At 47.0% G+C, this 25,749-nt stretch overlaps 1 protein-coding gene across 1 annotated transcript in view; it reads left to right on the top strand.

Annotated features, from left to right (window-relative positions):
* Positions 1-268: 268 nt before the first annotated feature.
* Positions 269-25,749, top strand: part of LOC139760095 (uncharacterized) — a 157,837-nt gene continuing 132,356 nt past the window's right edge. Inside the window, 1 exon segment of the mRNA XM_071682919.1 lies at positions 269-797. The gene's annotated coding sequence lies outside the window, so the exon portion shown is untranslated.

Consider the following 25,749-nt stretch of genomic DNA (forward strand, 5'->3'; position numbering starts at 1 on the left):
GGTCAATTAATGGACTAGTTTGCCTCAGTGACTGAGTTCATGTGCACGACTGGCGATCCTGACTCACGCACCAGTCAGCTCGGAGGAACGTGATAACTTGAGTGAACTGGTGAACTGGGAGACTGGTCACTGACTGCCGCAGGAACCGTTCGGCCGGCTGACGATGACGGTCGGGTCGCTGGCACTCGCTGGCAGAGACGACCTTGAGGCGCGGCATTTAAGTGGAGTAGGCGGGGTGAGGGTGAGGGAGGCAGCTGGAGCACCCGGGCAAGCTGAGTGAAAGTGGCAGCTCCAGCAGCAGCAGCCAGAGAGAGACGTGCTGGGGTCCTCGACTCCTCACAACTTCACCGATATTCGCGCGTCGACCGTCCCGCTGATCGGACCTGAGGCGCGTCGCTGCCAGAGTTAAAAGAGTCCCGAACGAGCGACTCGATTCGCCCCGCTGCCTTGAGCCCACCACGCATTGATATTAAAGATATATATTTACCGCTCGATGAGAGCGACGGATACGAACTCTCCGTCCGTCTCTCAAAGCAGTCTTCGCCCTCCCGATGTTTGACTTGCTCTTCTGTGTTTGAGCCGTATTTTTAGGAGTGTTGAAATCGATTGATGTATTCGTAGGATTTTGGAAAGAAAAAATAAAAGATAGATTGATATACTATATATATATATATACATGTGCTATTCAGTGAATTTAAAGTGATACTGACTTAAAAAAAAAAAAGGGGAAGAACAATTCATAAGAGGAATACGTGTGTTACGGGGATTTCAACGCATCTTGGATACCTATCAACAAGGTAAGGAAAAGAAACATTATATTGATGAAGATTCGATGATGATTATTATTATTTTTTTTCTTTGTGAATATGACTAAATCTTAAATCAATTAGCGTGTGTATCCATGGTCACGTCTGTCACGCATCTCACTCTTTTAAACGTTCATAGTAAGAGCAGAAGCCGTCCGCATCCGTCCCTTCATGGTTCATTACACGGCGATATAGATGGAGTTAAGATTTTTTCCTCTCGGGCAGGCAATAAACGCCAGGTCTGGCTGGGAGGCACAGTACCTTCGTCGGCAGTAAAAAAAAAAAAAAAGTAGAATAATAGGAGGTGATTCTTTAAAGGGAGGATCAATAAACAGTTTACTTCACGTTGGTCAAGACCCCGGGGGTTGTGGAGGACGCTGCAGGGGGTCAACTAAGGGCCATCTCATTAGTCTTGGTTTATTTGCATCGTGTGTATAGGATCAGAGACCCCAAGTGGTAATGTTGTTGCTACTGTGTACTTCTTGATGGTCATGCCAGTGTGTGTGTGTGTGTGTGTGTGTGTGTGTGTGTGGGTCGTTGGTGGGGTGTATTTACTATTCGAGTTTTAGGGGGAAAGAGTTTTACGCTCGTTGTTGCCCCGTCTCCCTTAAGCCTTTATACACATGTATCATTTCTTTACTTCTATGGATCTGTCTGTTTGTCTGTCTGTGTCTGTTTCTACTTGTCTGTGGTCGTCAACGTAGCTGATACGCCTGCGAGTGCGTATATGTTTTTCGTGAGTGCAGGGTGTGTGTTTGTGTGTGCTGTACGCCCTGCTTGATTTACGTCATGACACTGACGCTCCAAAAGTTACATCCTCACTGATCTAGAAACGTCCTCACTGTCTGGCCTCCCACTGGTGTTCCTCCTTGGTAGTCGCTTCTCCTGGCCAGCTCACTTCGATCTGGACCTCTCCAGGATCATCACAGTCAGGGACAACACAACACACCCACACACACACACACACACACACACACACACACACACACACACACAGGTCCTGTCTACCGCTACGGAGGCAGACGGTGGTGGACTCATTTGGTAAGTGTCCCGCGCATTCGCCACGACGCCTTGCCCTTCGGCCAGAGGTTAATGACAGGGACCATAAAGGGATTAGTAAACCAGTTTTTCTCCTCCTCGATTTCATGACGACGACGACAGTGTCACCCTCATGATGGCGAGAGTTCCCCCCCCCCCCACGTAAACGGGGAACCCCTTCATGAAGGTGAATGATGCCTTTTCATTTATCATCATCGTCATCTCTCTCTCTCTCTCTCTCTCTCTCTCTCTCTCTCTCTCTCTCTCTCTCTCTCTCTCTCGTACATGGACTAGGAAGATGAGGTTCTCGCATCGTATAGAGACAACTGGCCTGTGGCTAGATTCGTTCCCTCCCCTTAGCTGATGCAGGAGAGGTGTCGGTGTGTTTTGGCTCTGAGGATAGGATTGTGGAGTCTGTACGCCTGTAAATCCTATAGCCCTCTTTAGGAGCCCCTTTTTAGACAATCATATCCTTAAGATTGTGGAGTCTGTACGCCTGTAAATCCTTATAGCCCCCTTTAGGAGCCCCTTTTTAGACAATCATATCCTTAGGATTGTGGAGTCTGTACGCCTATAAATCCTATAGCCTACTTTAGGAGCCCCTTTTTAGACAATCACATCCTTTGTATTTTTCTTTGCTTTTGTTGCTCCTTCATTACCATTCTTTTTACGTTTATTGTTCTCCTCTTCTCGACTGCCTCCGGGAACCTCGGCCTCAGAGATCTGGTTTTGTACATTTTCCACTCGCACCTGTTTCTCTTCCCCCAGCATGCCTTAGACCGGCTATGTGATGAAGCGGCTGACACAAGCCACGCTAGTCGTGAGAGAGAGAGAGAGAGAGAGAGAGAGAGAGAGAGAGAGAGAGAGAGAGAGAGAGAGAGAGAGAGAGAGAGAGAGAGAGACAGACAGACAGACAGACAGACAGACAGAGAGGAACTGGCCACTGTTGTATGGTACAGTGATGCGAATGACCCCATGTGATTTTGTGGTTCGAGGGAATCGTATGGGGTGGTTCGAGAGACGCAGGAACTTATCTCTCTAAGGAGGTGGGAGAGGTGAGAGAGAGAGACACACACACACACACCATGGTGTGAAGACCTTGGTTCGATGATCCCATCTCATGTGGATACGTCACGTGCGAGATCGAACAGCAGTAGCAGCAGCCAGAATGCTCTTCTTTATCACCTAAACCAGTGTGTGTGTGTGTGTGTGTGTGTGTGTGTGTGTGTGTGTGTGTGTGTGTGTGTGTGTAAACAGCGACGTGTTTACAAGAGGAGATGGCGATACCGGATCGCCTTTGCCTCGCATTTGACCAGTGCGACGATGAGTGGAGATAGAGTGCTCCAAGGGATCTCAAATGACATTTGAAGATGGTGATGGAACATCATGCTAGGGTCTAGGTTTGATGGGATGTATCAACATAGGACTATGATGACACCTTGCCTGGCCGTAGCCACGAAAGAAGGAGTATGATAGGTACATTACAGAGTGGAACTGTGAGAAGGAATATTATACATCATGAACATCATGAACCAAATGCCTTGTGAGGGTGAATGTGGTCTTAAGAATTGTCCTAAACACCTGAAGAAGGTCAGACTTTTCCTGTTGTTGGATGTAGTGGTTTGATTTTGCTTCCTTAGCAACTGAGGGGCCTAAGACAACAGATCAAGAAACCAAATCAAAAGAGGATGTGCGAGGAAAGTTGTAGAACCAGATAGAGGAGATTAATCGCTGGTGTAGGGTCGTGGGATGGAAAACTGTTCTTGCTAAATTGTGTTGGGAAATGGATCTGATGAATTCATGGCTCGGTACTGGATGGTTTGTGAAGCGTCGGAGCGACGGTTGGGAGGACAGACATGACAGGGGACTTCGAAGTTATCTTGTACTTCGATGTCGACAGCCTTCAGCACTCCAGCATAACTTTGGTACGGTATATAGGGTGGCTTGGCCTTTTTAACACGGTCCTTTTAGAGGTTTGGTCAAACATGATATCCAAGCGAGGGTCGTATCTTCGTGCCCAGGAGTCGTTCAGTCGTCAAATGCTCGAGGGCCTCACGGTCGTGCTCAGGGGTCACACAGTCGTTCAGAGTGGTCATACAGTCGAGTTCAAGGGTCACAGTCGTGCTCATGGGTCATACAGTCGTGCTTCAAGGGTTATAAAGTATTTGTCACCATAATGCAGGTGCCAGTGTTGGGAAAGTGTCGGGCGGTGGAAGGGAATATATCGAAAACACGACGAACACAGTATCCTTGAAGAAGGAAAGAAGAAAATTGTAGAAAAATGCAGATTAACTGATATTCAAGAGGAGGAGTAATCTTTACGAGAAACTGGAAAAATAATGGAATATTGACAAAAAAAATATGGATTCATTTATGCTCAATACATAAATTGGAATTTATGATTATTGACGGAAGCGGAAAAAAGAGATTGATAAACGTGAGGAAGTCAGTAATATTTGAGAGTGAAGACACGAAAATTGAGATTGTTTAATAGATTTAGGAAAATGATTAACTTGGATAAAAAGAATATACGAAGAAAGCAAAAATTTAAGATGATAAATGTGATGGATGATATAATAATCAGTATATGAAATTTTTATAATTAAGAAATTACGGTACATGTACGAAAGCTGAAGAATGCGAGTTGAACGAACGAATTCGGGCAACCGAAAGATAAAGAATAAATCTCGGGTAAGAGCGAGTAGTTATGGGAAAGTGAGCGATACCAGAGAGAACCGAGTGGGAACTGTTTCAGTTTGTAGACGATTGATGGGGGGAGGAGGGGGTAGGGGTTGCCCACAGGCAGAAGAAGGTAAGGACATCATGAGGCAAAATGTTACATGATGACAGATCATTGCCTTCAAATCCATGACGGCGGTCTGTAATGGTCAACGTGCATGACAGGAACGCTTCTGAGTGCTTGCATGATGGTCTGGTCATTACCCCTCTTGTTACCGCCTTTGTGCATGACCGACCAGTCCTCCCTCACCCTGTGTGCTATTGACTGTGTACATGACCGACCAGTCCTCCCTCACCTTCTCTGTTAGTGACTGTGTGCATGATTGACCAGCTCCCATTCCTTGTTAAGAGTCTGTTTGCATCATTTGCTCCCGACAGCTTGAATGCATGAAAAGTCTGGTCCTGATTCAGGCTAATGCATCTGTGCATGATAGGGCAGGTATTCAAGTCCTTCCCTTCTGTGTTCATGACAAGCCTGTCTTTTCACCTCACCCATGTCTTGCTCCCGCTCCAGTGACCGTGTGCATGACACTCTGAGCCTGGCAGAGGCCCACCACCTCAGACCAGTGACTGTGTGCATGACAGACTGAACCTTACCCATTGCGAGTAACAGTGTTCATGGCAGGTTTACCCTCACCTCTTGCCAGTAACTTCAACACATGACAGTCTGGGCCTTACCCCCCTGGCCAGTGCCTATGTGTGCATGACGGAATGGGCGCCTGCCGGTGTGTGCATGACTTCGTGGTCATGCAAGGTGTGCCGGGGTGTGTGTAGGTGGAAGGGGACATCCGTGCAGGGGTCAAGGGTTTTTTTTACATAATGATGTTGAAGGTTTTCTCTGTTGTGTTATCTAACACAGTTTTTTTTTAGCTTTTTTAGTAATAATAATTATGATCATGATTATCATCATTAGCATTGTTATCATTATTATTATCATCATCATCATCATCATCATCGGCTGGCCGGCAAATGACCTTGAACTTAGCTTGGATCATTCTAAGGGGGAGTCAGGTCAAAACAGGCCATCTTCAGTACACCCGTATCCTCACTAAACTGCGTCTTCACTACACCCTCATCTTCACCAACTCACACTCTTCACTACACCCTCATCTTCACTAACTCACATCTTCACTACACCCTCGTCTTAAGGAACACACATCTTCACAACATCCTCGTCATCACTACACCACCAGGGTCTTCATCACTACCCCTTCATCATCACTGCTCTCTTATGTTCATTACCTCCGTTGACATGAGAACACTGAGGCTCGTACGAAAAGCTACAAGAATGGCTAAGAACAGAAGCGCCATGAGACAGGATTCAGATATTACGTCTGGATCGAAAATACTCGTGAGCGAGAATGCAATCCATGTTCATAGATACGTATGGTACGAACGAGATGTATTGCAAACATCGTCACTTGGATCTTTGACCTGCATCTGGACGATTCACGATCATTTTAGACGATTGTCTCGGAACTTATCGACTCATTGTCAACCCCTCTGAGATGTATGGCTCAGTGTGATCCTGCCGATGGCTTTCCTGGGGTGTTCCTAGACGAGATAAGGTCACATGGGCACAAGGCATCAAGACAGAAGGTCACGTTATCGCAAAGTCACTTGCCCCAAGGTCACGTTATCACAAGGTCACAAGTCTACGTATCACGAAATTTGTTATCACAAGATTACTCGTCCCAAGGTCACCCATTGCAAGGTCATGTGTCATAAGAAAGCGTATCATAAAGTAACTTGCCCCAAGATCATATCCCACAAGGTCATGTCACGAGGTCACTTGTCCTATGGCCACTTACAAGTCCATGTACCACAGAGTCACATAAGGTCACGTATCGCGGGAATAAGAGAGAAAGACCACTAGTCAGTCTGCTCAGAACGAGGAGTGTGGGAGACTAGGATCACCAGGATTACGACTGCAGGTCGAGTAGGTCGGTGGACTGATGGCCTCGAACCCGCGAGGGAATTGGGTCGCTGAACGTGTGCGTGTGTGTGTGTGTGTGTGTGTGTGTGTGTGTGCATTGGGTGACATGGTCCCTGTGTCGCTCTAGATCCTAAATGTCTACCCAGGGTGGACTGCCCCAGTTTCTTGTAGTTGTGAAGTCTACTCTCTCTCTCTCTCTCTCTCTCTCTCTCTCTCTCTCTCTCTCTCTCTCTCTCTCTCTCTCTCTCTCTCTCTCTCTCTCTCTCTCTCCCGCCTTGCACATTACCATCACCACACTGGCTCCTTCCCTACCACCGTGTCGAGCCCCACGTCATATTGATTCTGTCGAACCCCTCGCGTTCGAGGACGAACTTTCGTCCGTGATGATGGGAAGCCCCTCGCTCAGACTAAATCTCCATCAGTTCTTCCTCCCATGAATGGGGTAAGACAGGAGGAAGACAATCTATCCCCCCTCTGACACCGAGACCCCTCCCAAGTGCGAGCATTAACAGTCTGGTCGTACGAGAATGAAGTCGTAGTATTTCCGTAGTGTCTCAACATGAACCCTCAGGCTTGAGACGGCAACCCAGTCGCGTCGTGTGTGAGGTACTTTCATCTTCCTCGGATCACAACAAGTGAGGTGGTATAAACAACGCGAGCAAAAACTCTGCCTCGTTATGGTGGTGTTGCAATGATGGTGTACCTCTTTGTCTCTCTCTATCGTAGTATGGCAGTAAAGTCCCCTTCAGTCACTGTGGCACAGATTGATGGTGTACCTCTTTTTCTCTGTCTCTTTCTATCGTAGTATGGCAGTAAAGTCCCCTTCAGTCACTGTGGCACAGATTGCCAATTTACTCATCCATCTGTTCGCTTTGACTGTGTGTACCTCATTAGCTGCCGTTTTGAGACCATCACCAATTCTGATGATGGGTTTCATCGAGTCTGTGTCAGAGACTCAGCGTTTGGGTAACCTCACTCATCGACCAGAGTTCCTCACTCGTTCACCCAGTACTCCCTCACTCCCCGACTTACCTCCTCGATAACACTGACACAAGACAACCCAAGCGGCCAATTAGTGGTTCAGCGACCTACCCCAACCTCAGCCACCGTCTCAAGTCGTCATTTCTCACGAGCGTGTGGTGTCTCCACATACAACAGTCGCCCTGTGTTTGAGGTGTCACCTGCTTTCAGCAGTCATCAGTCAATAACAGCTATATATCTATATGGCTATAGTGATCACTTATACGTAGCATAGCCATTCATATATGATGATTATTTTTGAGCGGAGTTTTCTAAGCCGTCTGCTGTCATCACCTTGCCATAGTCACCTGTATGTAGTAATCACCTGTATGTAAAGTAGTCTGCATATAGTAACCACCTTCATATAGTAACCACCTTCATATAGTAATCACCTTCATATAGTAATCACTTGTATATAGTACTTACCTGTATATGGTAATCACCAGTGTGTAATAATCACCTGTATAATCACCTCTGTGTAGCAGTTAATCACTCGCTCCCAGGAGGCGTGAATGCAAGATAGAAATGATCTTCCCTCAGTGTGATATGATCAAGACACAGGTGATTAATCAACCCTTGTTATCCCTATGATCAAGATGGTTCATTACGCTTCAGTGGTCCCGTCCTGTTGACTTAACGTAGGAAGCAATACGACGTGGTTGTCTTTGCGTCCATCATCCTACGATCTGTACTGGTCTGTTCACCAAGGGAGCTGAACATGAATTGAGAGGATGAGATCAAAATGAACACATTACTGAAGAACATTTTAATCATAGCCTGAACTATTTTATGTTCTTTTATATTTCGTTTTTTTTTTTTCCTCTTGTGTCTTCTTCAACCGCAAATAATTTTGTTGCAAAACTCATTCACTCAGCTTATTAATCCTCTATACTCGCAAGGTATTAATCCTCCACGCTCGCAGCGTATTAATCCTCTACACTCGCAGCGTATTAATCCTCTACACTCGCAGCGTATTAATCCTCTACACTCGCAGCGTATTAATCCTCTACACTCGCAGCGTATTAATCCTCTACACTCGCAGCGTATTAATCCTCTACACTCGCAGCGTATTAATCCTATACACTCGCAGCGTATTAATCCTCTACACTCGGCGTATTGATCCTCTACACTCGGCGTATTAATCCTCTACACTCTCGGCGTATTAATCCTCTACACTCTCGGCGTATTAGTCTTCTACACTCGATGCGTATTAATCTTCGCTCTGTTGATCACGTGATTCATATCGCTGTCGGTAATTTGACTCAGCCCTTCAACCCCCCCATCCTCCTCCCAAATCAGACACCTCCCCCATCCCCCACCATTTCTAACCCCTCCACCCCCCCAACAACCCACGCACCCCCCCACATCTTCCTGCCGTCACCCGACGCTCGTTGCCTTGTGGGTTAACAACATACAAACGAGCGCACTCTAGAGTTACGTGGGCGACCCCACGGAGCCACCCGGAACGTGGTCGAGGGGTCTCGCTCGCCCAGGTGGAGGGGGAGAGAGAGAGAGAGAGAGAGAGAGAGAGAGAGAGAGAGAGAGAGAGAGAGAGAGAGAAAGAGAGAGAGAGAGAGAGAGAGAGACAGACAGACAGACAGACAGACAGACAGACAGAGAACCTCCCTCTTTAAGCAGTAACAGTGCGAACAGACAGGAGCGGCTGAAGCAGGAGCCCAATCACATGAAATCATTGGCAACGGAACAGCAACAGGAGCAGCAAGAGCAACGGAACAGCAACAGGACCAGCAACAGGACAAGGAACAGCAACAGAAACAGCAAGAGCAACGGAACAGCATCAGGACCAGCAACAGGATAAGGAACAGCAACAAGAACAGCAAGAGAAACGGAACAGCAACACATATTACGGAACATGACAACGGCAAAACACCACCAACTCTAACGTCAGCAACACAGCAGCGGTTGCAGCATCCAACGCAACACCAGCGTAACAGCACCACCATTTGTGAGGTCAGCAGCAGCAGGAGGAGGAGGAGCAGCAGCAGGAGGAGGAGGAGGAGGAGGAGCAGCAGCAGCAGGAGGAGGAGCGCCCTCAGAGTATTGCAGTGCGGACGGTGGCTGCCGCTGTTGCTGACATATGTTGCAAGTCACGTGTGGCGTGACATCATCTCAAATCTTCCTCTTGTTGTTGTTATTGCTGCAGTTGTTGCTGCTGTTGTTGCTGTTGCTGTTGTTGCTGCTGCATTGCCATCAGCTGTTTTTGCCTCCTGTTGGTTCGACTCCCGAAAATCTTTCATTGCTGGTGCCTGTACACACTTCTCAGTGCTTATGCTGCTTGTTTCTCGTTGTCCTCTTTTGTGTGCACGGGTGTCCTAAGCTGCTCTCCAGGGAGAAACAACAAGAGTAGCAGTTGATGCCGGTGACCTGTGGCCCGACAGCGTATCTACCGAGAGAGAGAGAGAGAGAGAGAGAGAGAGAGAGAGAGAGAGAGAGAGAGAGAGAGAGAAACCCCAAATCCTCTATGCCATGAAGACGTTCCTTTACAAGTCCCCTCCTCCGTGAACTCCGTCCAAGGCCATAGAGCCGCCTCTCCTGCTGGCGGGAGGGAGGGGGAAGGAGGTCTCACTGTGGCAAGAGCCGGTGGTAATGACCCTCCGCCAGTGCTCGGGCGAACGTCTCAGGTCCTCCCTTTTGTACTCACTACGCTGGGTCTAACTTCACGGGTCTTCGGGGGAACCACAACGAAGTATCGCATCAGCTGTATAGTCTACATTTCATCTTCATGCTCACGAAGAGCTGTAAAGTGCACTGTTTTTCATATTATTTTACGTGGGTAAAGCGCGTTGTTCGTATGGTTGGTTGACGTAGATTAATTCGGGAATACGTATGTACTTTAGCCTAGGTAGACGTATCTTAGAAATACTTTTCTCTGTAGCTTAAAATACGTGTCTCTCTGTGGCATAAAATACGTGTCTTTCTGTGGTTTGAAATACGTGTCTCTCTGTGGCTTGAAATACGTCTCTGTCTATGGTTCAAAATACGCGTCTCTTTATGGCTTAAAATACGTGTCTCTCTTTGTGACTTGGTTGGCCTGTAGAGTATGACAACATTCATTCTCGCTGCCCCAGGAAGTCTGGGGCCCGACCTGACCTCCCACACACCGCCACCACCACCACTGGTAAACAAGTGTCACCAGCTCTAAACTAACCTTCCAGTGACGTAAGGAACTTCACGTCTTCCTCACCACACACACACACACACACGCACCTCCACTACTCCCTCCCCTACCACCTTCCCTTCACCCTTCACCAAACCCTATACCTAACCCCTTCTCCCCATGTCTTCTACCCCCACCCACACGGCGCCCCCCAACTCCCCTCCCACACATACACAAGATCAGGAGCGGCAACGATGACAACAGCTGGGTAAGAGAAAGCCAAGCGTTATTCTCATATCTTAACGCTACCTCGCTAACGCGGGAAATGGCGAATATGTATGTAAAAAGAGGTATATATATATATATATATATATATATATATATATATATATATATATATATATATATATATATATATATATGTATATATACACGCTTTTCTCTCATCACTAACTACAGTATCCTGTTCGTTAAACCCAGCTACCGTGACGTATCCCCCATCCCCACCTCTCATCCCTCAAATTTGCATACATCTGTCGTGTAATTTTGATTGCGTTTCGAAGAAGCCACCGCGAGGTGAGAGAGAGAGAGAGAGAGAGAGAGAGAGAGAGAGAGAGAGAGAGAGAGAGAGAGAGAGAGAGAGAGAGAAGACCGTGTGTTCCGTTCCGAAACCTTAATGCGAATATAGAGACTGTGCCTAAAGCGACACTTTTGAATGGAATGAATCGACCCAGAGGGTGATTCCCTCCAATCTTTCATTCACTTAGAGTGAAGGAAAAAAGAAAAAAAAGACTGAATGAATTCCACCTTCCTTTCACTGGAGAGATGAGTGTGTGTGTATTATTCCTTCTGTGCTTCAACGCACGATATAGCTTCAACGATGATGCATCTCACTCCCTTTTCTGTTGGGCACCCGAGGAATTAAACGCCCAAGTGATGGACGCCAAGCCTGGATCGCCACACCGCCTCCTGCATACCAAGCGGAACGCTCCAATGAAAAACACGAAAAAAAAAAAAGAAGGTAAAGTTTCTTAATCGTGTCGCGAGACTGGTTCTCCCCAGCGGTAGAACAACACCACAAGCCCAAACATCGCATAAACTCAGGATGGAGCGAGCCTGCCAGCCAGCCAACGGGCCAGTCCTCCTCCTCCTCCGCCTGCCCTTAGTTCCAGGGACGGAGCCAGTCATTCAGCCCTCCCTCCGTGCCTAGGGCTCCAGGTAAGGGCCAGACAGCCGGTACGGGACCTGCCAGCCAGCTAGTCAAGCCAGCCCTCTCATCCCCCCTCCCTCCGCACCGAGCTCCCGTAGGTAGATACGCAAAAAAAAAACCACCTAACACCTTGGCCAGGTTAGGTGGTGGTGGCTGCTGCTGCTGGGGCTAGACGGGTTGAAAGGGAGAGTGAGGGTAGAACCCTGAGCGCTGACCACCACCATCATCGCCCTAATCATCATCACCACCACCACCACTGACGCCACCAACGCCAGGATCAAGGATGGACGAATGGACGGACTTTCAGCAGCGGACGGGATGGCGGAGATGGAGCCTAGGATGAGTGGTAATGGCGGCGGTGATGAGCCTAGGGAAATGAGCCATCTGGCGGCGGTGATGAACGGTGGCCGGAAACAGTTAATCTAACGGCGGTGATGAGCGGCAGAAGAGAGCGATCTAACGGCAGTGATCCGAGCGATGATGAGCGGCAGAAGGGAGCCACCTTGCGGTGGTGAAGGACAACAGGCATACACAGAGGACCCCGGATGATCCAATTGGCGGCCAACTGCCCAGACGGTCCCGCCTTTGCTGGCGTTTGCGGATGTTGGTTGTGCGTGCGTGTGTGTGTGTGTGTGTGTGTGTGTGTGTGTTCGGAGGGGTGAAGGGTCCTGATTTCATGTACTGTAGCACTTAGCCCTTGAGCAAGACGGTGAAGCCCTTCGGTATGATGGCGCGGTCTTTGACCCGTACCCTTAATAAGCTTACTGGTCAGGGCAAAGACCAGATCATCATACTTGAAGGTCTTGCAGTCATGATCTAAGAGTTTACATGCAGTTAACAAGGGCTGTAGAAGGGTCAAGTCCAAGATGGTACGTCAGTATCTCCTGCAATGAACGGTAGCCAACTCGAGGGGAGCAAAAGCAGTGGTATGTAGTACGTAAAGCCCTCCCTCACACACTCCTCTATAATGCCACACACCCGTAGTGTCCTCCCCTTCATACATGCCTAGAAAAAGCTGACGCCTTGACGCTCAAGATTTTGAACTCGTGCCCAAACCACGAAAACCCAACCGTTTCATAATCTATGTCTTCGACGCTCCGAGGCGTTGAATGAACGAGTAAGCCTGATTCAAATGGCAGAAAATTGTCAGTTCGAGCTGTTGGGTCCGCCCCAACCTATACATAAACCTATTCTTTCACCATGGAACCGAACCACATTTGGTGATTCCACCCAGGGATTCGACACAGCTTCGAAACGACTTGCTTTCTAACCAGTCAGAGGTGTGGGACACGCTGCTGCCACACACACACACACACACACACACACACACACACACACACACACGAAGCTGGGGGTAAGAAAATCAGAGTTTGATGTAGAATGATGAGACGTTACATGAGCTAGGGAATTACTGTGTTTACTGACGACTGCATGGAAATACATGCGCAATTGAAGGGATCTCTCTCTCTCTCTCTCTCTCTCTCTCTCTCTCTCTCTCTCTCTCTCTCTCTCTCTCTCTCTCTCTGAGCGTGTTACCGGACTCCACCTGCAAGAGGTTGCAGTACGAGTAGGAAAAAAATCACCCTCAGCTGGGTTCTATCATCGACAATGGTGGGAAAGGATTACAATCTTGTCGAGACACTTCTAGGTCCAAAGTGGGTCCATCATTTTCCCTGCCACTGATTGGAGCGCAGTTCTCGAAGCTGCAGGAGCCTCATGTGTCCCCTTCTGAGGGAAATGAGTCTCTGAGTCACTGAGACTAGGAGCAGGAGAACACCCTCCCTTCCTCCCTCGCTCCTCCTCCTCAAGTCAGCACACGTAGAAAGGACGCAAGACGCCACAATGCAACGTCAACGGACCACATCTCCCGTGTCAGTCACCATACTGTATCATGCACCTCAGGACACCTGTAGATAAGTCGGTCGTTAGGTAGAGGCCAGCGCTGCGCCCTTAGAGGATAAGGCGCGACTGCCACTTCTCTTGAAGTCGTTGACTTACATACGGGATGTAAATTTTCGCTACCGGTTTTGCTGGACAGTTACGTATGAATAATGCAGAAACACGTCCACCGATTTCGAATCTAATTTTCTCGAAAATCGGCAGAAAATAATATATATATATATATATATATATATATATATATATATATATATATATATATATATATATATATATATATTTCATTTCGTATTTGTTCGCCGTTTCAGGCGTTACCGAGGTAGCGTCAGGAACAAACGAAAGAAAGCCCTCATTCGCTTACACCCATTCTCTAGTGATAGCATAAGTTCGAATCCTGAGGCGTGGCAGTAGGCCCACAGCCAGTCTCAGCTGTTCATCCTACCCTTGGAGATTGTGCGTGTATGTGTGTGTGTGTGTGTGTATAAAAACATTCGACTTATATGCAAAGGTTAAGAGACGGGGTAACACGGGTGTAAAATTCTCTCCTCCCGTAACACACAAGCAGTAATTACACACAGTACTCACAAAGAGTAATCAAGTGCGAGTTAATGGGCCAGAGGGGAGCAGTAATAACTTCTCATACGTCACTGATAACAGAGATCCTATAAATGTAACTGTGAAGTAGGAATATATCACTCCAGCAAACAGGAGACACTAACACCCTCCATTATACCGCAGTATAACGGCCTCTCAGGTTATAACTCAGGAGCTTAATGGTAGTCTTTCCCGCCGCTCTGAATAGCGGGAGATAATGAATGACGTCAAGGTCGCGGCTGCTGAGGGAGTTCGGGAGCCGAGTCCATAATACGTCATGTGGACCTTATGTGTGTGTGTGTGTGTGTGTGTGTGTGTGTGTGTGTGTGTGTGTGTGTGTGTGATATGCCTTGCCTCATACCTTCTTCCTATCCTCTTTACTCTTATTTCCTCCCCTCATTCGTTTGTGATGCACTCCCTCATCTCTTCTCCCTTTCCTGTTTACTCTTATTTCCTCCCCTCATTCCTGCGTTTACATGAGACTCTCCTCACATTCGCATTTCTCATAGTTCTCCACAACAGCCAACGTCGAGAGCGAGGTGTGCCTTGATTTGATTCTATGGTGGTTCGTCAAGTGTGTAAGGAGCGTGTTCCTCGACACCTCGAGACGTCTGGTGTGGAGGTGTATACGTCTTCCTGATTTTCGAAGCATATGAGCCTCTGGGTGTGATAGACCTTCAAGGAGTTTCCTTAACTTCTTTTCACGGGAGCTGTGGGGTTCCGACATGTCCCATTACTCTCCCGGGAGAAAGACGTGCATATGTTCGCTGGTGTACTTTCCAGGAAGAGACCAGTGGCCTGAAGACATAACATTAATTGTAAAAAGCCTAAAATATAATTTTATGACCGCTTTAAGTTCGTGTGATGGTTGCTTTTGTGGACTGGATTATGGCTTTCACAAACATTCTCCTCCAAATGATTCGAAAACGGCTCTCTCTCTCTCTCTCTCTCTCTCTCTCTCTCTCTCTCTCTCTCTCTCTCTCTCTCTCTCTCTCTCTCTCTCTCTCTCTCTCTCTCTCTCTCTCTCCATTCCCCTCACGCCATCTGTGTACTTCGTAACACTTGAATCTCCTTAACCGAGCGAGAGTTCTCATTAGTTCCTTGTTATTTGGCCAGACTTTGGACAAATTGTTCAGGTGTTTGATAGCAACAGATTGTCTTTTGTGATTCATTAGAGTGTGTTGGCCTAGTGTGTATATATTTCTCCTCCTGTAGAATCTAAAAAGAAAAGATTTAAGACCATGAAAACATCACAGTTTGGAAGAAACAGCGTAATGGGGCCCATAAGATTCCCATGTTCTCAAGGTTAGAATTTCTCATATATTTTCAAAAGAACAAATCTTGGTAGAGCTGATTCTGTATTGAATATCGACCACAACTTTCTAGCCTTACAGCAACAGCATTGCACCAGATCTGTTGAATATATTTTCCTCATGGCTGAAACTAAAGGACTCGCATTTATCTGTGCAGAAGTGACGAATACCGTCACACGAATTTGAAGTCATAGTGTTTTTGTTTACAACGTACTGTCTTCCCCGCCTGAGCATCTACGTGTTTTGAAAGGCAGGAGCAGAGCAACGCTGCTCCAGAGATGGACCATAACTTAACACAAGCATTCTAACCACAGCAACACCTGCCAGAGCCTCCAGCACCTACCTGAGCTGTCTGCTTCCTCACCTGGTCTGCGTTGCCTGTTTGCTTTCCTGGCTTGCCCGCCTGATGGCCAACTTGAACGACACCTAAAATAACTCGTGTCTCATTTTCTTTTCTTTTTGCTACTTCCTAGATTCTCTCTCTCTCTCTCTCTCTCTCTCTCTCTATCTCTATCTCTATCTCTATCTCTCTCTCTCTCTCTCTCTCTCTCTCTCTCTCTCTCTCTCTCTCTCTCTCTCTCTCTCTCTCTCTCTCCCATTCTCTTTTGTGTTTCACATCTACGTCCTAACCTCCCCCACGTGTTTCAGTTGGCTTCACCCAGGGGAAGGGATGGGGGTGGGTTATGATTAAACCAGTTGGCCCAGGGGAGAGGGATGGGGGGGGGTAAGGTGTGATGGTATCCGATCCATCAGCGAATCGTGAGTGGATCTTCCTCATCCATTGATCGTAACCCGTTTCTATTTAAGTATTTCATTCCTCCGATTATCATCAGGCGATCTCGCCATCGAACTGGTTTTCCCGAGAACCTAACACGAGGAGTACGATGAACCTTCATATATTTTCTCTCTCTCTCTCTCTCTCTCTCTCTCTCTCTCTCTCTCTCTCTCTCTCTCTCTCTCTCTCTCTAACTGAGTAGCAGGTCAGTTCGTGCGTCCCGGAGCTGGTGGTTGGGTGACATCCTGGAGTGATGTAAACACACCTCTCCTCTGCTCGTTAAACAGAGTCTTCCAGCGCCTGGTGGTTCCTCCGCCGATCGATCGCGAGTTTGAGGGGTAGCTAGCTGCTCCTCCACGAGCTACGGGTAGCTGCTCCTCCGCGAGCTACGGGTAGCTGCTCCTCCACGAGCTACGGGTAGCTGCTCCTCTACGAGCTATGTTGTTGAATCTTGGTGATGGACCGGTGACGCCAGAGGCAACCTGTTCCATAAATCGTGGGATTCCTCGCTGAGCGTAGGGCGTCTCCACCCTGGGTGCTTCTGGTTCACGTTTTTGCTTCTTCGATGAATTCCCCCGACGTCTTCATCGTCAGATCGGGCCATCCCTTAACTCACAGGAAGCCAGGGAGAGGCAACACATCATCATAAGCCATCAGGGCTCGAAAATGAGCGAGGGATATTACTAAGGAATAAGCAACAGCCAAAATTTAACTGAAATCAGTACGTTTACTCTCTCTCTCTCTTTCTCTCTCTCTCTCTCTCTCTCTCTCTCTCTCTCTCTCTCTCTCTCTCTCTCTCCCTCTCCCTCCAGGTCATGTGAGACGGAGATTCTGAGTGTGGGAAAAGACTTTTGTTAATGGGGAGGTATAAGAAGGGGGAGAAGATGGCTATATGAGGGGCACCAGCTGTGCTGTGTTACAGGACAGCTGGTGGTCTTGGAGGGAAAAACAGTTGGTACACTTAGAAAGGGAAAGAGATGATGTCAAGTGAGTAGTTAGGGAAGAGATGTTATCCAAAGAAGAACAGGTAGTAGGATGAGGGAGGAAACAGGTGGATGGGCGGGAGAAGGGGGAGAGGGGGGGAGGAGAGGAAGTACAGGTAGTAGGGTGATAGGGGCACAGGTGGTAGTGACGTAGGCGACAGGGACACAACAGAACTACCAACCAGTCAAGTCAGGGAGTCTGTCTCTCTCTCTTAGGCAGCAGGTCCTGGTGGCTCGTGGAGTGATAACAGAAACCCAGGTGTGTGAGAGACGTGAGAGAAAAGAGAGATCTCAGCAGACAAACTGATCTCTTCCTGTGCAACAGGCAGGTGTGCACATTCCCTCTCTTTCCCTCCGGCAGAGGAGTTGCAAGTGGAAAACACATAGTCAAATCTCTGCATTGTGAAAGCGTCTGTATTTAAGCCACCATCTCTACATAAACCGTCTATCCTAAAACCATCTCTAAATACCTGTACAAGAATACAAAGCCATCTCGACCCAAGGCATAAAACCACAGCGATACTCACATTTACCTTAAATGATTTTGATATAATTTCGACGCTTCTATAAAGCACAGGGTCGCCACATCCAGAAGTATATTGTCCTCGTTTGTTCCAGGCTTCAACTGTTGCTGTTGTGCCCCAAGCTTTGTAAACTGTCAACGTGGATTTCTGTGGCAACAGGGATTAACTCTGTCTGCCAGGGTCCTGCCTCCGCTTAACCTCGCTAATGGAACTTGTGTGTTAGATTATCCCTCGTGTAAACGTCCAGGAGGTCGCTACAGATTGTGGATCACTGATTATGGCTTTGTTACCGTCGCTTTTTGATTAATTCTTTCCATTAGAATGTACGAAGACCCTTAACCTCACAGTGCATACATCCATGTGATTGGTAATTTCGCTGGAAGTTTTACATTTGATGTATGTGTGTTTGTGTGTGTGTATCAGGGGTTCATATGTCTCGTATCACATCTAGATAATCCACCAGAGAGGATATCAGTCTTATCCATACGTACGGTGATTTGTTAATGGGATACGCAATGGAGTATAACTCGTAGGGGCGTTCATGTCATCCTCAGCTTTGCGAGGTATTCACGTGTCTTGCACAGCGTTGGATATATTATTTTAAACTGGGTCTGAGATCGTGTTGTAAGACGGTATCTGGCAGGCGAGACATATACCCTAAGTGTCTTTTTTTTTCTTACTGCACTATTTATGACCTTTCTTGACCTGGCCTTTATTGTGGTACTGAAATGCGTTTGACTGAGGATTTTCCATCGTCAGTTCACTCCCTCTTCCATCCTTACTACCTCTCCCCCTCACTCACTTACCCATTTTCTCTCACTCATCAGTTCCCCCATCAACTGGCATTCCCCTTGAGCCTAATTTCCCACCAGTAGATTGAATTCCCTTCGATCAGCACCCACCTCCCTGTAGTCATCACCCTGCGTCAGCCCCTTGAGCACCACGGTACGACCTTTGAGCATATAACGACCCTCAATTAAGCACAACGGGTGCAGCCCATAGCCACGGGTCGAACCATCGTGTTCAAAGAAGGCCGATCAATCTTTATCTACCTTCCTTTCCCACCAACATCGCCACCAGACCCGAAGAACCTGCTCTACTGGACCAGAAACCAATCTCCCCGTTCACGCATGGTCGACACTCCCTATCTCCATCGTACTTTAGTCGGATCTCCTGATGCACTTCGTGCAGGAAGGTCCAGAAACCTTTACATAATGGTACGCCGATGAAAGCGAACTTGCATGGCATCCCAGGCATGGTGAGGGATTATCAATATGCAGGTCCGGTAAGCACCTGCCCACCTACTTCTTCACCCTTCAAGGGCAAAAAGTGAATCTGGAGCTGCGTACGGTGCGAACCGGGCACACCGTTGGACATGGGCGAAGGTCTTTCCAGAGCTATTCAGACTTGAGAATCGTGTTCGCCTGCAGAGAAAGTCTGGTAGGTGAGATAGTGACTGAAATGGAAAGTGCACGTATGTATCGAGTCCAACGTTGTAACTTTTATCAAGAGGAAGAATATATCAAAAGTTGAAATGATATTCTCTTAGAAAATCCGTATGTCATTATTGTTTTTGCAAAATGATAGATTTTTTCCCTCCTGAGGATTTTGTGGTGCAACAGGTTCCAGTTGAAGAAAAGAGGAAACAGTGTAACCAGTTCAAGTTGAAGAAAAGAGGAAACAGTGTAACGAGTTCAAGTTAAAGAAAAGAGGAAATAGATGAAAACTAAAATAGAAAAACATATAAGAATGGACGATTTTGATGATAAAAATGATGAGATGAAGATGGGACGAAGATAACAAAGATCTCACTCCAGCTCCACTTTATTCTTCTGGGAGAATCAATGGGGGATAGTAAATTTCCGGTGTTGATACAACTAGATCAATTAACTGATAGTAAAAACCCATCACCTCGAGGGACCGGAACGAGTCAGAGAGATGGATGATCCTTGTGGTCGTGTTGATGACACAGTGACTTTCATTATCCAGGTCGTATTGCTGGATGGTCCCTCGCGACTCCTAGCCACGCCACTTCCCGTCCCTCTCCTCTAATAACCTCGTCTCTCCGTATCTAGGTTTTGGTTACTCTTCAGCCATTCTGTGGGTGGAGCCTTTGATTTATCACCCCTTGGAAAGTATTTCCATATGTGGGTCTTCATTACTTCTTTCGTCTTGTGGATCTTCATTACTCCTTCAATCTTGTGGGTCTTTGTTACTCCTTTAAACTTGTGGGTCTTCAGTACTTCTTTAGTCTTGTGGGTCTTCATTACTCCTTTAGTCTTGTGGGTCTTCATTACTCCTTTAATCTTGTGGGTCTTTTCTACTCCTTTAATCTTGTAGGTCTTTCCTACTCCTTTGATCTTGTGGGTCTTCATTACTCCTTTAATCTTGTGGGTCTTTGCTACTCCTTTGATCTTGTGGGTCTTCATTACTCCTTTAATCTTGTAGGACTTCATTACTCTAAGTCTTTCCGCATGCAAGTCTTCATTATTTTAGCCTCGCTCTCTCCGCGCATGGGTCTTTATTGCTTAATTAGTCTCGACTTACATATGTGGGTCAACTTAACAAACTCATTTCCTGTACGTTAAGTGTACTCATTGTGGACCAAGTTTTTCTTAAGGTGAGCCATTACCTACCCGTCTGGCATACAGCAAGGGAAATGATAGATTAAATAGGTTGATAACTTTCGAGAAAGATTGATATCTTTTGTCTTCATGGGACACTGCTGACTTATCTTTTTAGAATGTAATGTATCCTCAGGGGTATATTGGGTAAACACACACACACGCGCAAAAAAACCAACATCATTCGTGGAAAGTCTAAGGGGGGCGCTAAAGATGACCCGATGAAGGTACGCGTCTAATTTACAAGTGATTCAGGGGGACCAACCAACTCACCCTTGGAGACGCCGTGACGTCACCAAGCTGACGTCATCAAGGGGAAGAAAACGGTGACCAGACGTGCCGAGAATTCTCATTAGGAAAATTGTTTAGTGTGTGGTCTGATTTTTGCCGCGAGGGACCTGGTGTTTATTTGGCTTTTAGTTAGCGTTGAAAACAGCTGTTGTCTCTACGGTTGTGGGTCTTCTGTGTTTCTGTTTTTGTTTTGTTTCTAACCTGTTGAAGAAGAGTCCTCCATCGGAGGAGGTGAGTTACGACTTACAGTGGGTTGACGTCCTCGCCTTTGAGTATCTGGAGAGTCACTTGAGTTTGGGTTGATGTGTGATGTTACTGTATCCAGTGGTGCGTGGGGGGGAAAGAATGGAATATTGGTGTGTTAGCGCTGTACTAAGCGTAGGTGTGGTGAGAGAGAGAGAGAGAGAGAGAGAGAGAGAGAGAGAGAGAGAGAGAGAGAGAGAGAGAGAGCATACAAAAGGAGCAGTTCTTCATCAACTTAATTACAGCTTCAGTGCACCTTTACAAGCATGTAATATGCATTACTTTTCAAATCTCGTGAATGAGAAGATTACCTCTCTCTCTCTCTCTCTCTCTCTCTCTCTCTCTCTCTCTCTCTCTCTCTCTCTCTCTCTCTCTCTCTCTCTCTCTCTCTCTCTCTCTCTCTCTCATCACCCAGGGCTGGCCTGGGGCACGGCCACTGTGGTGTAAGAGCAATCACCTGGCCCCATTACGAACGGTGAGCCCTGCTTCTTGCCATGGTGATGTGGGCACTGCTTTCTCCCATTCATATTGAAACTATTGACCTTACCGTTTCCGTTGATAATTGCACTGATAATTGCACGATTATGATGTAATAATGATAATGATGATGATAATGATATCAGTTATGATAGTTTGTTTCTTTGAACGTGTTCCTCGGTTCCCGCTTTGGCGAGGTAGCGCCCGGAATGAGAGAAACGATAGCTTCATTTACTGACACCCACCACCCATCTGTCATGCGCTGCATCATGCACGGAAACCAGTAGTAGTAGAAGTGGTAGTGGTAATAGTAGTAGTAGCAGTACTAGTAGTCGTAGTAGTAGTAGTAGCAGTAGTAGTACCATTATCATAATATTATCATCTGAAGTTTCAGGTCAAATAGGGTTTACTTTCAGGGTGATATTCAGATGTTTTTTTTCTAAAAGTAACACAATGCACAATGCATATCCAAACAAGTGGGTGTATCCACACGTAGCATAGATTTACGTGTACATAGTTCGATACAAGCGGAGTCATATGCTGAGAGCAGCTCTCCAGACAGATATATATTACACACCTCTACACATACATATATAGTACATGTCCACGCACATGTAGAGTACACGCCTGCACACACATACAGTACACTCCTCCACACACATACTATACACATCTCCGTACACTTTAAACGCAAAAGTCAACACCACATAGCACTCAGGAGAACGTTTCTTCTGCCAGCTGATTCAAACGTTATCTGCCTCAACGTTTTCTGGACATAATGATAACCAATTACAACTCTGTTACCCATCATCCTCCTACCCTTTAACCCATGGCTTACCCATCTTCCTCTTACCCTTTAACCCATGGCTTACCCATCTTCCTCTTACCCTTTAACCCATGGCTTACCCATCTTCTCTTACCCTTTAACCCATGGCTTACCCATCTTCCTCTTACCCTTTAACCCATGGCTTACCCATCTTCCTCTTACCCTTTAACCCATGGCTTACCCATCTCATTACCCTACACTACTGTCAACCAGGTACCCAGACTTCCTCAGTCCCTGTCCCCAACTATTCCACTCCACACACGTTATCAAACCCACCACGTTTGACTGATTTCCCCTCATCCTCAACCATCGCTTTCGTTTTCCTCTCTCTCTCTCTCTCTCTCTCTCTCTCTCTCTCTCTCTCTCTCTCTCTCTCTCTCTCTCTCTCTCTCTCTCTCTCTCTCTCTCTTCACACCCACAGTTCATCTGTGCGCTTGGTAACAATGGTGGGGGCCAAGGGACGAATCAACACCCCCTGTCCATTGTTCTCCACCCATGGAATTCATGCTCGCCTAACCTTCGTTCTTGGCCTTCTCGTATCATCTTCAATTTCCCCCTCCCTCTCCTGCTGTGTCACTCGTCTTTGCTGTGCTTATGTATTTCCTCCCCACCCACCCTACCCCAACACCCACCCCCCAGTCACGCCCTTGATCGTCTTGACTACTCGTTCTCAGACGAGCCAAACGTTCGAGCCTAGTCTGTAAAGGCTGGTAGACTCTCTTCTCTCGCACTTTAGCAGGTAAGTCTCCATCGCGGATGCGAGGTGATCGGTGTTGCAATCTCTCGCAAGATCTCCTCTTTATTAGCGATCTCCGGTGCGCTCTCTCTCTCTCTCTCTCTCTCTCTCTCTCTCTCTCTCTCTCTCTCTCTCTCTCTCTCTCTCTCTCTCTCTCTCTCTCTCTCTCTCTCAACAAGGCAGCGTGTCAACAATATAGATGTGTTGTATGCGGGTCGTGGTATGGAGGAGGAATGATGATGTTTCAGGAGTAGTCACTAAGTGTCATATCGCCTGCGCAATTTGCGTGGAATTTAGATCTTATTGAGTGATGTGGTTTGTCCCTTTTTTTTTTTTTCCTTAAAATCCTCTCTCGTACGGATGGGTTTAGATCTACAGTTATCTGTCTTGGCTTCCAGGTCGCTTTAGTCAACTGTATGTCATCTTTATGAAGACATTTTCGTCTGTAGAACCGTAGGATCTTCTCAGTTTATATCGTATTAGGTTTTATCTCACCGTCGGTATTCTGGAGCTCTGATAATCGTTCTTGATAAGATAATCTGATAAAAAACAAGAAAGGTGACCTTATCCAATTGGCCGCCAGTGACTTCCCAGAGGGGGCTAAGGCCACGCCCGCTGACCTACCGCGTGTAATGGGAGTAGGTTGCTCTGCCTTCTACCCACATCCCCTCCCCTCCTCTCCTCCCTCCTACCCTGGCGATAATCACTGTAATAACTGCGTAAATCATAGTACATGACGCGCACCTTAATAGCTTTCTAGGCCATGGCTATGTCTCGTCGAGGTAAGAGACGGGTTAGATAGGCGAAGAAGAGAGGACGTAGAATGGACCGATTAGACAGATATACGTGATAGACAGTTTCTGTCGTTGAGACGGGTTGGATAGGCGAAGAGGAGAGGACGTTAGACAGAGATAAATGGACCGATCAGACAGATATACGTGATAGACAGTTTCTGTCGTTGAGACAGAAACTGTCTACCCTCCTCTAGTACCCTCTAGTACCCTCCTCTATTAGGCGAAGAAGAGAGGACGTAGATAGATAAAAATGGACCGATCAGACAGATATACGTGATAGACAGCACCTGTCGTTGAGACAGGCTATACAGGCGAAGAAGAGAGGACGTAGACAGATAAATGGACCGATTAGACAGAAATACGTGATAGACAGCACCTGTCGTTTCGTGTTCTAATGGTTGAGAGTCACATTATCAACGAGGTCATCTCGTAGTTGAACTAGACAGACGAGACAGGTTGATTGCCTCCACCGTCTCAAGCAGGCTGGAGGAAAAAGGAGATTGGAACCCCCTCAAGGTAGAATGCGGGGTTGACCTTTCTTACTCTTTGTAGCGAGGATGAGGGGTTCGAGTTTGACCTCTGCGTAGTAGAAGTAGTACCCTCCAGCTGTGTGTGATTACCTAATGTGTGTGTGTGTGTGTATTGTACTTAAAGGGAGTGCTACACTCGTGGGACCCCTAAACTCTCAAACATCCTCCTCTGTCATGGAGCTATTTCAACTTGCTAATGTATAACCAGCTGTAACCCTTGTCTTCAGTCATCTTATTCCATTCATCCACCATTCTTATACACACACAGAAAAAAGTACCTCTTTATAACTCCTCCTTTTTAACGAGTGCGTCGTTTGAATTCATGTCATGTCCTTTGGAGGAAGCAACTCAATCAAAATTATACTTATATCTGAAGTCAGAGCTGGTGGGGAGAGATGAGATAATACCCAGTTATGTGGAGGATCTGGTTACTGCAGCGTCATAGACTGTGTTACTTGTGTAACCTTGGCAACAGAGCGTTATAATCTAACCTGATAATGACGAGTGTTTGAGATATTTTTCTTTTTAAGTACATTACAGTTTTTGCCTCATTTTTTATGAGCCTTGGCAAGCAGGTTGAGGTATTTCGGAGTATGTTTGCATGTATTGCATGAGCAGTGTGTGTGTGTGTGTGTGTGTGTGGGTATGGATGTCTGTGTGTGTGCGTGTGTCTGTGTGTCTGTGTGTTTGTCTGTGTATAATCAGGTATTCGTCACTACCTATTTGCACCAGATGGCTAGGGAGTTTTACAAGAGCGAGACCTCATCTCTTGAACATTCTCTCCTATCATGCAAATCATGTATATTGTGTGCGTGTGTGTGTAAGCTAGGGAGCGTCACATTTGCCAAGGTAACAGCGATTTCTGACGGCTCGTAACATTTGAAGTAATAATGCAAGGCTTTTAAAAGCTATGTTCCTGCTGTCTGCTTGTTTGGTCCCGCCGGCGTTGACCCGTGGAGGTGGGTGGTGGCTTGCTTGATAGATGGTGATGTTTCCAGCAATTGCGGCAGCGGCGGGCGGCGACTGCGTCAAGACTGGTGATGTTTCCAGCAATTGCGGCAGCGGCGGGCGGCGGCTGCGTCAAGACTGGCGATGTTTCCAGTAATTGCGGCAGCGGTGGGCGGCGGCTGCGTCAAGACTGGCGATGTTTCCAGCAATTGCGGCAGCGGCGGCAAGACCTCGCGAGCACCGTATATGCGGCGAGAGCGTGTATGGCCTTTAGAAGCGTCATGCAACTCCTGAAGAAGATGTTCAAGTTTTTCTCTCCGTATGT

This window comes from Panulirus ornatus, chromosome 35 (assembly GCF_036320965.1).
Source record: "Panulirus ornatus isolate Po-2019 chromosome 35, ASM3632096v1, whole genome shotgun sequence".
Lineage (NCBI taxonomy): Eukaryota > Metazoa > Arthropoda > Malacostraca > Decapoda > Palinuridae > Panulirus > Panulirus ornatus.